Here is a 12,331-nt window from a genome sequence, read left to right on the forward strand (position 1 = left end):
TATATTCACTGTCTAGGTAAGACCTGGGCGGACCACCCCTGTATTTTGGTTAGGGCACCAGGTGGTGCTAAGTTAGGTAAGTAGTGGGTAGGCAGGTTAGATAGGAGAGGGGGAGCTTTGATATTTACTTTCTTTGCTTTGGTTCCGTCCAGCCCCTTTTCCCCATATTACCGTGTAAGGAAATAAATCCTAGTAAACGGTCAATTCTGCCTTTGTTGTCTTTTCTCGCACCTACAGTTCATACCTCTTTTGCTTCACGGGGAGTTGAGTTGTAGCAGGGTGTTGCATTCCCTCTTTTCAGAGGCGTGCGTAACATAATGGGGGCTCGTCTGGGATTCCATTAAACCCACCAGACCCTGCTGCACTGAGCTCTCTGTGATTAGTGATTGAGGTGTGATGGTAGGTTGTGAGTTTGGATGACTTGTTTACTTTGTGTGTTCAGTATATTGCTTTGTACAAGATGGCTGCCTCAGCCCTCTATTGATTGTTTGGTGAGGTTTCGAAAAGTAGACCTTTTAGCTATAGCTGACCATTATGGATTTGTTATCCCTGAGAAAGTCCTAAAGGCTGAGCTTTTGGTGCTAGTCAGGGTGGGTTTAATGACCGAATTCTCTCATTGCGAGGAGACGGGTAGACCTTCCGATGCCAAGTCGGAGGACAGGGCGGAGGAAGGGGTTGCTCGTACCCCCTTTACATTGCCTCGATTCGATCCTTTATCTTCTGCTTCAGGTCGTTCAGACGGGGCCGCTAGGCTGAAGGTGAGGCTGGCCCGGTTAGAAATGCAGCAAAAAGATAAAGAGAGACAGATGAATTTTGATCTTGAAATTAGGAAAATGGAAATCGACAAGGAGGTGAGGATCCGACAACTGGAGCTAGACGCTGGCTCCGGTACGACTCCAAAAGCTGCTCATCATCAAACCCACTTCGATGTAAGTAAAAATATAGCTTTAGTCCCACCATTCCGAGAGTCGGAAGTTGATGCCTATTTCTCTGCGTTTGAGCGTGTGGCCGCTGCGCTACATTGGCCACTTGAGGTTTGGCCGCTCCTGTTACAATGTAAATTGTCTGGGAAAGCCCAGGAAGTAGTAGCTGCTCTCTCGCTGGAAGACAGTTTACATTACGAAACAGTTAAAACTACCATGTTGCGGGCTTATGAGTTGGTGCCTGAAGCTTATAGACAGCGCTTCAGGAACCACAAGAAACCCTCTCACCGTACTTTTGTTGAGTTTGCAAGGGACAAAGCGTCTCTGTTTAATCGATGGTGTTCCGCCAGCAAAGCTAACACCTTTGCTGGTATTCGGGAATTGATGCTGTTGGAGGATTTTAAAAGCAACCTCCCTGATAGAATTGTAGTTCATTTAAATGAACAAAAAGTGGTGACATTGGCCCAGGCAGCAGTGTTGGCAGATGAGTACGCTTTGACAAACAAGACTGTCTTTGGAGCACCTCGTTTTGAAGGTAGATTGATTACGTCATCAGTGCCTCGTTCAGGTCGCTTTTCCTCTGACAAGCCTTTTCATGAAATCCGTGAATGTTTTTACTGTCACCAAAAGGGTCACGTGATTGCGGACTGCCCAGTTTTGAAAAATAAACCGAAACAGTCCCAGTCACCGTCCCCAAAAAGAAAAAGTTTGGGTTTAGTCAAGTCTTTGGCTCTTACAGCGTATAACCCGCCAGCTTTATGTTTTTCATGTCGTCGTTCAGCCACAACTCAGTGAAACAAAAGATATTACAGTTTTTAATGTACCGTTGGTAGGATTTACATGCTTGTAGTTTGTCCACATTATTATCCAATGATTGTACGTTGGCCAATAGCACCGATTGTAAAGGCAGATTAGCCACTCGTCGCCGGATCCTTACAAGGTACCCCAACCTCCTTCCGCGATATCTCTGTCTCTTTTTCCTGCGAATGATAGAGATGAGGGCCTTGTGAGGTGTCTGGAGTAAATCCCTCTCGTCCGACTCATTAAAGAAAAATTATTTGTCCAGTTCAAGGTGAATAATTGCTGTTCTGATGTCCAGAAGCTCTTTTCGGTCATAAGAGACGGTAGCAGCAACATTATGTAGAAAATAAGTTACAAACAATGCAATAAAACTAACAAAATAGCACGGTTGGTTAGGGGCCCATAAAATGGCAGCCATCCCCTTTGGGATCCATCTTCTATCTTCAATTACCCAAGCCAAGCTCATTTAATCCTTACCATTGTGTCGCCGAGTTGTCATAATGTTTCAGCAAATGTACATTATCCCAGGGGTGCTGGAAGACACAATGTAAGTAACCTAATTTATGTCCCTCTTACTGCCCTGAATGCCTCTGCTGATCCTACAGCTATTGTATGCAGTAATCACGTGCCTATGAACCAGAATTATACTGTTAGCACTGAGACGGTGTGCCCTAGCAGGAAGTCAACTGTATGCAGCTCACCCTGCACTAACATAAATAACCTGAGCATGTCTACCTCTGCTAACCTTCCCAGTAAAGCAATAAAAACAATCAAGCACCCCAGAAAAGTGTTAAAATAGCCCACGTTAACATACAGTATGTAGCTTAAGAAACAAGATTCATTAAATCAATAATTTGCTAGTAACAGATGGCATTCATATTCTGTCTCTGAAACTCTGAAACTCACGTAGATAATACCTTTTATGATACAATGGTAGCAATACATGGTTATGAATATACAGAAAATATAGAAACGCCAAAGGTGGAGGTGTGGCCGTTTATATTCAGAACCACATTCCTGTAAAGCTTAGAGACGATTTCATGTTAAATACTTTTGAATAAATATGGATACAGGTTCATCTGTCTCACCTAAAGCCCATTCTGGTGGGCAGCTGCTATAGACCACCAAGTGCTAACAGTCAGTATCTGGATAACATGTGATGCCAACAGAGAGGTATATTTTCTGGATGATTTATATATTGACTGGCTGCCCACTCAAGAGAAAGCTTCAAACTGTAACGAGTGCCTGCAACCCTGTTCAGGTTATCAGTCAACCTACCAGGGTATTTACAAACAGCACAGAAATGAAATTATCAACATGTATTGATCACATCTTTACTAATGCTGCTGAAATTTCCTTGAAAGCAGTATCCAAATCCATCGGATGTAGTGATTACAATATAAACTGAGCAAAAAAAGAAAAATCCCATTTTCAGGACCATGTCTTTCAAAGGTAATTCGTAAAAATCCAAATAACTTCACAGATCTTCATTGTAAAGGGTTTAAACACAGCTTACAGATGGTAGGCAATTAAGGTCACAGTTATGAAAACTTAGGACACTAAAGAGGCCTTTCTACTGACTCTGAAATACACCAAAAGAATGATGCCCAGTGTCCCTGCTCATCTGCGTGAACGTGCCTTAGGAATGCTGCAAGGAGGCATGAGGACTGCAGATGTGGCCAGGGCAATAAATTGCAATGTCTGTACTGAGACGCCTAAGACAGAACTACAGGGAGACAGGACGGACAGCTGATCGTCCTCGCTGTGGCAGACCACATGCAACAACACCTGCACAGGATTGGTACATCCGAACATCACACCTGCGGGACAGGTACAGGATGGCAACAACAACTGCCCGAGTTACACCAGAAACACACAATTCCCCCATCAGTGCTCTACTGCGCCGCAATAGGCGGACAGTCAGAAAAGCTGGACTAGAAAAGCGGGACTAGAAAAGCTGGACTGAGGGCTTGTAGGCCTGTTGTAAGGCAGGTCCTCACCAGACATCACCGGCAACAACGACGCCTATGGACACAAACTCACCATCGCTGGACAAGACAGGACTGACAGAAAGTACTCTTCACTGACCAGTCGCGGTTTTGTCTCACCAGGGATGATGGTCGGATTCGTGTTTATCGTCGAAGGAATGAGTATTACACCGAGGCCTGTACTCTGGAGCGGGATCAATTTGGAGGTGGAGGGTCCGTCATGGTCTGGGGCGGTGTGTCACAGCATCATCGGACTGAGCTTGTTGTCATTGCAGGCAATCTCAACGCTGTACGTTACAGGGAAGACATCCTCCTCCCTCATGTGGTACCCTTCCTGAAGGCTCATCCTGACATGACCCTCCAGCATGACAATGCCACCAGCCATACTACTCGTTCTGTGCGTGATTTCCTGCAAGACAGGAATGTCAGTGTTCTGCCATGGCCAGCGAAGTGCCCGGATCTCAATCCCATTGAGCACGTCTGGGACCTGTTGGATCGGAGGGTGAGGGCTAGGCCAATTCCCCCCAGAAATGTCCAGGAACTTGCAGGTGCCATTGTGGAAGAGTGGGGTAACATCTCACAGCAAGAACTGGCAAATCTGGTGCAGTCCATGAGGAGGATATGCACTGCAGTATTTAATGCAGCTGGTGGCCACACCAGATACTGACTGTTACTTCTGATTTTCCCCCCCCCCCCCCCCTTTGTTCAGGGACACATTATTCAATTTCTGTTAGTCACATGTCTGTGGAACTTGTTCAGTTTGTCTCAGTTGTTGAATCTTGTCATGTTCATACAAATATTTACACATGTTAAGTTTGCTGAAAATAAACGCAGTTGACAGTGAGAGGACATTTCTTTTTTTGCTGAGTTTACTAGCCATATCTAGGAAAACCAAAGTTCCAAAGGCTGGTTCTAATATACTGTATAAGAGGTCTTACAATACGTTTTGTAGTGATTCCTATGTTGCTGATGTCAAGAATATTTGTTGTCCTTGGTGTGTAATGAGAAGCAACCAGACGCTGCACTGAAATTTCTTATCCCAGTTACTAATAAGCATGCACCCATTAAGAAAAGGACTGTAAAAACTGTTAAATCCCTTTGGATTGATGAGGAATTGAACAATTGTATGGTTGACAGGGATGAGGCAAAATAAATTGCACAACCAATTGGCAAAGGTACTGCATATTAACCTGAATAAAAAGAAGGATAAACTACACTATGAAACAAAGATAAAAATGATAGTAAAAAGCTTTGGAGCACTTTAAATGAACTCCGCTCCATAATTATAATTAATTGAAACAGATGGCCCATCCATCACAAAACTAACTGATATTGCCAACTACTTAAATTATATTTCATTGGCAAAATCAGCAATCTTAGGCATGACATGCCAGCAACAAATGCTGACACTACACATCCAAGTATATCTGACCAAATTATGAAAGACAAACATTGTAATTTTGAATTCCGTAAAGTGAGTGTGGAAGAAGTGAAAATAAATATTGTTGTCTATCAACAATGACACCAGGGTCAGGGTCTGACAACTGGATGGAAAATTACTGAGGATACTAGCAGACGATATTTCCACCCCTATTTGCCATATCTTCAATTTAAGCCTACTAGAAAGTGTGTGCCCTCAAGCTTGGAGGGCAGGAAAAGTAATTCCGCTACCCAAGAATAGTAAAGCCACTTTTACTGGCTCAAATAGCCGACCAATCAGCCTGTTACCAACCCTTATTAAAGGGAGAAAAATGGTGTTTGACCAGAAACAATGCTATTCTGCAGTAAACGAATTGACAACAGACTTCCAGCACACTTATAGAGAAGAACATTAAACAAGCACAGCACTTACACAAATTACTGATGATTGGCTGGGAGAAATGTATGATAAAAAGATTGTGGGGGCTATTTTGTTAGACTTCAGTGTGGCTTTTGACATTATCGATCATAGTCTGCTGCTGGAAAAACATATGTGTTATGGCTTTACACCCCCTGCTATGTTGTGGATAAAGAGTTACCTGTCTAACAGAACACAGAGGGTGTTCTTTAATGGATGGATGCCTTTCCAACATAATCCAGGTAGAATCAGGAATTCCCCAGGGCAGCTACAGACTTTACATTAAATTGAGGAGAGCTTTACATTTTCCAGTTAAAAGTGCCTGCACCTGTTGTCCTTTCAAATGCAAATGTTTCAGTTGGGCAATTAGGTTCCTGCAAGAACCCCCACCAACTAAGGAGGTCCTCGATGAACCCCACCTCCTATGGGGTTCTTGGAAGAACCTTTTGGGGGCAATTTTCAGTGCCAAGAACCCTAAGGTTCTTCGAAGAACTTTGAGGATCTTAGAAGAACCCTTGTTGGACCCCTAATTTTTAGAGTGTAAATATCCACAGCTGGATCAATAGGCCCAGGTAGAATGAATGTAGATGGAGCTCTAAACACACTTTTCATGGGGACAGAGGTTGCAAGCTCTAAAGAACTGTTTCTGATGTGCATATGAATTAGTAGTCGAAACAGGTTGCAGTTGTTCATCCTGAAATGACAGGCTGATTTGCTACTATATGTATTGTTTTGTATATATTTTCTGTAAATAGTTCACTAAAGTTTATTGAACCGTTCCAGCCGCCTACTTGTTTTCTTTCTCCAATCAAATACAAAAAAATAGCACAATAGACACAGTAAGAATTATCAAAAATAGCGGCTTCATCTCAATGTATTTGACATTTTTAAGCTTTTCAAATATATTCAATTCTCCTTTCTCTTGTTTATTATATGGCTATATTCCCACTAATATTCCTTTGTGTAATTTAGCTTTTAGATGTGTATTTTTCTGTCTTTATAATAATAATAATAAATTTGTAGAGCGCATTTCCTACGCTCAATGCACATGTGAAGCATTTTGCAAATCATTTGACAGCTGCAGTTTGAGATGATTTATTGTCTTTTATTTATGAAAAGAAGCAGATACTGGCCTTTATTATTTACAATTTTTTTCTCTGATATTTTAGCTTAATTGATGTATATTATGGTGTTTCTATTCAATAAAAAACTAAAATACATTTGACAGCATATGTATTTCCTACCTAAAAACGTCTTAATACATTTGAACTCCTTCAAAATAGGAACTACACATTCTAATGTTAGAAAGAATAATATAAACTATATATAGGCTACGGTGGGTGGGGTTGGCTAAATAATTAAAACTGAATAGGCCTAAAGAATAGTCATGAAGTAAATGAAAAAGGCAGAGCATGCCCAGAGCTTGTGGCTGAGCAGTACCAGAGCGAAATTGGATCGGGAGAGAAGGCTGACACCATTTTTTGGAACCCGACTTGCCGTGGCTATTGATATGAAGATCTCTGCGCATGTGCGCAAACACAGCTGCTGCCCACTCTGTTGCCTATGTAGCTTCTGCTCAGTGCTCCCACTGCCGCTTCCCCCTCATTGACATGGAGTGGAAACTTAATGTTGTACACTAAAGATACAGTATGGTTGATATGTTCGAACGATGCGTTCCATGGCTCAAGCGTGATTTATTTTTTCAGTTGTGGTGTTAGGCTACATGCAGCTATCCTGCTGTACACAAAAGACATGATCGACATTTTTGTACAAACGTTGTTGTCTGTTGTAACAGTAATTTAGCCAAGCATATCAAACACTGAACCAGAATCTGGCTTTACAGGAGATGTTCAACGTCTCCACTAAGGTCAGATTCTGGTTCAACACAAGCAAGACACATAGAGGCAGTGATTCTTTTCTCATTATGATTGCAAACATTGACTAATTTCTTTTTTCAGCAACTCTCGCTACGATATGGTAGTATAATATCTAGGAAGATTATCATCGCAAATAAAAGGTAGTCTAAAGCAATAGTTGACAAACGACGAAAGGAAAAATAGTGCTCTGGGCTATGGAAAACGAACTCGCCCATTATCAGACCCTGGTTACTGGTCTGGGTAAACATTCTCCGGCTGCCTAGAATGTTCTGCTGCCCAGAGGTGGAGCAGCTTGGTAGCCTACTCATGCGGTAGTTGCACGATAATCTAGTAGCTATGATATGGCAGCAACTATAAAGATTAGCCTACATCATCACACAAAACACTGATTGTTCTTGCTCCAATCCAATATATGGGGACTGTGTCCTTGTGCAACAGCAATATCCGTTACAGCTGACAGAGACAGTTGTATATCCATCAATAAATATTTGTAGAGATGTTTTTTAATTTCAGCTATTCAGTAATATGAGGCAGAGATAAAGTTATGCGTAAAGTTATTATAAAAACTGATACAAGTAATTTTTTTAAGACATGTCATACTTATGAATTGAAATGCTTATAAGCCTTAATGTATTTATAAATGTTTACAATTAATACAATTACTATTTATTAATAGTGTTGTGAATGCAGATATACCCTTTTTATGTCCCGCCTACCGTGTGGGATGATTGGCAATAGTGTTGGCCAATCATCAGTCAGCACCACATTCATGTTCTTTGTAACTCATTTTGGGGCAGTTGATTTGACGTATGGCCCCATTATAGAACCCATATTGAAGAGAATAAGGTTTGTTGTGGTCCTTCCACCCATGTACATTCACATCAGATGTACAGTGAGTTATTAGTTAGCTAGATTCACAGTGCTAGCCAGGTTAAGGTTAGCTACTGAGGTGACAGCGTTAGCTAACGTTAGCTCACACTCAGTGAAGATCTCAAACCACAATAGTTTATAAATAATGTATAAGTGCTAATAAATAAATGTTATTATAAAGTGTGACAGAATATAAAAAATAGTTTGAAGTACAAATGATTTACTCATCCTTACACATTTACACATTGATTGTTTGCCATTGCTTCCTATCTTCCTATCAGCACTCTGTTTTAGATGCAACATCACGGCCGTTCAAGTCACATCTATCAAATCAAGTCAAATATGAGTGTGTTAGTATACTGTAATGTAACTGTAGGGAGGAGACCTTTTCAAAGCATCTGTTTTTTACAATATCATCATGGACACTAATTCACATGCACGTACGGTGCCTTCAGAAAGTATTCATACACCTTGAATTATTCCACATTATGTTGTGTTACAGGATGAATTTAAAATGGATGAAATAGCTTTTTTCTCTCACCCAGCTCCAAACAACCCCCCATAATGAGAAAGTGAAAACATTACAACTTTGAGTCGTTTTGGGTGTGTCTTTATCAGCTTTGCACATCTGGAATTGGGGATTTTCTCCCATTCTTCCTTGCAGATTTTCTCAAGCTCTGTTAAATTATATCGGGAGCGGCGGTGAACAGAAATCTTCAAGCCTTTCCACAGATTTTCAATGGGATTTAAGTCTGGGCTTTGGCTGGGCCCCTCAAGGACTTTCCCATTCTTGTTCTGAAGCCATTCTAGCGTTGATTTGTCTGTATGCTTGGGGTCATTGTCCTGTTGGAACGTAAATCTTTGCCACAGTCTAAGGTCATTTGCAACCTGAAGCAGGTTCTCATTAAGGATTTGCCTGTATTTGGCTCCATTCATTGTTCCCTCTATCCTTACCCGTCTCACAGTCCTTGCCACTGAAAAGCATCCACATAGCATGATGCTGCCACTACCATGCTTCACAGTAGGGATGGTGTTAGATGGGTGAAGAGCTGAGCCTGTTTTTTTCAGACATAGCGCTTTGCATTCAGGCAAAAGAGTAAAATGTTTGTCTCATCAAACCACAGAATATTTTGCCTTATGCTCTGAGTCTTTCATGTGCCTTTTTGCATACATCAGATGTGCTGTCATGTGCCTTCTTCTCAGGAGTGGCTTCCATCTGGCCACTCTCCCATAAAGCCCAGATTGGTGATGTGCTGTAGAGACTGTTGTCCTTCTGTCAGGTTTTCCCATCTCAGCCAAGGAACTTTGTAGTTCTGTCAGAGTGGGTTCTTGGTCCCCTCCCTGACCAAGGTCCTTTTTGCCGGGTTGCTCAGTTTGGTCGGACGGCCGGCTCTAGGCAGAGTCTGGGAAGTTCTATATTTTTTCCATTTCCCAATGGAGACCACTGTGCTCTTGGAAACGTTCAACACTCTAGAAATAGTTTTATACCCTTCCCCAGATATATGCCTCATCACAATTCTATCTCGGAGATCTGCGGACAGTTCCTTGGACTTCATGGTATAGTTTCTGCTCTGACATGCACTGTCAACTGTTGGACCTTATATAGACAGGTGTGTTTCTTTCTAAATCATGTCCAAACAATTGAATTGGCCACAGGTGAATTCCAATCAAGTTGTAGCGACATCTCAATGATGATCAAGGAAATTGGATGCACCTGAGCTCAATTTGACTATTTTTTAAAGTCAGGCTGTATCACAACAAAATGTGACTCACCACCTGTAGCAAAATATGACTGGTGTTTTTTACTGGTAACTCAGAGCTACAAAATGGTATATCATATCATTGCATTTGAAGAACAATGGGAAAGTAATTCTGCTTTGAAAGTGAATCAACTTGTAAACACACTTTTGAGAAAACCACATTTGAATGTTTTGGTATCTAGTGAAGAGCTCTTTTTTGTCTACACCCATTTAGCATCGTTCACATCCTCTTAAGCTTTAGCCCCACCCATCTCGTTTCACTCTCATAGCGCAAACTTGACGCTCTGGCTGATGATTTATTTACCTCTGGATAACATGAAAACAGCCTAACCAGCTCTCCTGGCAACAATTTCATTACGCTTTTTTGCAGACGTTTATTGACACCGATCATATTGAACGGGTGTTGTACACACGTCACGTAACGCTAGCTAATGAGCCAGCCAGCTAACGTTAGCTAGTTAAAAAACAATGAACAAAGTGCCAACAATGAACAAAGTGCCAACAATGCCTAACATTAGGCTCTAACTAGAAAAGCAAACGTATCTGGGAAACAAATAATAACATCAGCTAAGGAGCCATCTAGCTAATGTTAGCTAGCTAGTTAACAGTACACTTTAGCTTGAAATGAAACCACTTTCTGTCAAAATTAGAGACGTGTAATATTTGAAAATGTAGCTAGCTAATGCTAGATTATCTTACCTGTATACATCATCATACAGGATGGACGCGTTTCCCTGTCAGGATTGCCATACCACGGCTGCCCTTAGTTTGAAGATGTAATCCGGAGCCAGGTGTTTTCTCCATCTCTTTTGCTATCATACTCTAATTTCACTGATTTCAAAACTTGATCGTCCAGAAAGTGGAGAGCAACATTAATGCAGCTCCACTACACAATACATTTTTAAAAAAGCCAAGTTCAACAGGATTACCAACACAGACTGACAAACTCAAATAGACAGAAACCTTCAATATGGCAGACCAATCCGAACTCCTCTCTCGGCATGTCCAGCCCACTTATTATATCAGCCAATCATGACTAGTGGGAAGGTTGCTTACTTTTTCTGTGGCTTAACCAACAAGGCTCGTAATTTAACAATTGTATTAATATTTACAGATGGCATACAAGTTTGTTATTAAGGCACATGAAAGTTTAACATGTTCAAGAAGACATTTCTGCCCAAAATATTTTTTAACTTTCAAACGACTTGCGACATATGCATCGTTTTCTGAATCGGGTCACAAATGTGGAGTAAGTCAAGGGGTATGAATACTTTCTGAAGGCATTGTGCATGTACATGTATATAAGTTGCACTCTTGAAATATTAACTGCAGTTGAATATAACTTTTGGGCCTTACATTTCTAAAATAGTCAATTGTCCATGTTTACAGTTACCAACATTTCATATCTAAGAACCAACATTTAATATCAGAGAGAGATAGAGAGAGAGCAACTTGTTGAATGTGCCTAATATGGAGAGAGAGATGGAGGTGGAGCTTCAATCACAACCTTTCTGTGTTTACTACTCATGGTTAACCCACTGGCACCATTTCTTAAAAAAATAAGAGAGTGCTCTGAAATCAGAGTCGATAGCAATATCGAATTTACCAGCTTTGTCTATCAACAGTTGTCAGGGTGACATCATGAACATTCTATTTACATGGTAACTTGCATAGTGGAGTCTTTTGTTTCGACATGTATCTAGCTAGCTAAACAATGAACCATGATCCCAACTCATAAAGTTACTACCCTGCATGAATCTGCAGGTAGCTAACCAACCAGGTTCAATGTTAGCTAGCTAGCTAACATTAGGCTATAACTAGCAATGCAAATTACTCTGAAATATGAATAAAATTACTACACAGATCACACATGTAACATTAGCTAGCGAGCCAGCCAGCTAACGTTAGCCAGATAGCTAACAGTAAGCTTAAACTTGAAATGAAAATGACTTTCTGACAAAATTACAAATGTGTAATATCAAAACATTTTGCTAGCTAGGCTATCTTACCCGTATACATGGATGGACGCTTCTCCCTCTCTGTCACGGATGCCATGGTTGCCTTTAGTTTGAAGATGTAATCCGGAGACAGGTGTTTTGTACAATAGCCTTCTGTGTGTTCTCTTTTCAACTCCCTCTGCATATTTTCAATCAAACAGCAGAATTTCCTTTGCTATCATACTCTAATTCCACTGATTTCAAAACTCAGTCCTCCAGAAAGTGGAGAGCAACACTTTTGCAGTTCTCGTAAGCGATATCTTAAAAAAAAAAACTGT

General features: G+C 41.0%; 1 protein-coding gene across 1 annotated transcript in view; it reads left to right on the forward strand.

The window, feature by feature from the left end:
• Nucleotides 1-12,331, forward strand: part of LOC139539205 (striated muscle preferentially expressed protein kinase-like) — a 111,573-nt gene that overhangs the window by 13,249 nt on the left and 85,993 nt on the right. The window lies entirely within an intron of this gene.

The sequence above is a fragment of the Salvelinus alpinus genome, chromosome 14 (genome assembly GCF_045679555.1).
Source record: "Salvelinus alpinus chromosome 14, SLU_Salpinus.1, whole genome shotgun sequence".
Lineage (NCBI taxonomy): Eukaryota > Metazoa > Chordata > Actinopteri > Salmoniformes > Salmonidae > Salvelinus > Salvelinus alpinus.